Source organism: Morone saxatilis, unplaced genomic scaffold (assembly GCF_004916995.1).
Source record: "Morone saxatilis isolate NCDOM2014 unplaced genomic scaffold, NCSU_SB_2.0 Contig24, whole genome shotgun sequence".
Taxonomy (NCBI): Eukaryota; Metazoa; Chordata; class Actinopteri; family Moronidae; genus Morone; species Morone saxatilis.
In genome coordinates this window covers 18,081,901-18,082,546 of record NW_023339807.1, presented here as the reverse complement: position 1 = coordinate 18,082,546, position 646 = coordinate 18,081,901, and positions in this window count along the sequence as shown.

The following is a 646-nucleotide window of genomic DNA, read 5'->3' as shown; positions in this document are numbered from 1 at the left end:
CCCTACATGGACCGGAGGAGCCGGGTTGATACTGTGAAACGATTTTAATGGTAGCTTGCTGTGTTAACGGTGGAGATTTAGAAACACAAATACCGTAATTACACAATGATTAATGACTCAAGAATGATTTAACGCTGGCGCATCTGGATTGGAGCAGCTACCGCTAGCGAGCTAACAGGCTAGCAGACAAGTAGCCTCTCCTCTCCTCTGCAGGGATTCAGATTATTTAGCTATTAGCTGTCAGTCCCGAGCACTCCCCAAACGACAGGTTAGCTCATGTGGTAGCTGGCGTGAAAGGCTCGCCGAAAATGTAAATTGCCATGAGGCTAAAGAGACGGGAACTGGTGAGTACGATGATGCAAATGTGCTACAAGTGTCCAGCTAACGGCCTCTTGTCTGTTAACGGGGTTAGCCTAGCGACCCTCTTCACGGTAGCTTTGTTGTGATAGCCTCTTGATGCTGCTACAAGTGGGCTTCTCCTTTAGCTACTTGGCTGTACGAAGCGCTGTCAATAAACACAATGTCGGTGTATCGTTTTATGTGTGTATAACGCTGCATGTGTGTGGGGAACCTTCGTGTATTATCACTGTTTGTTTGTTTGATTGGTGCACTGGCTAACAGTTGTTAGCTCCCGACAGGATCGATA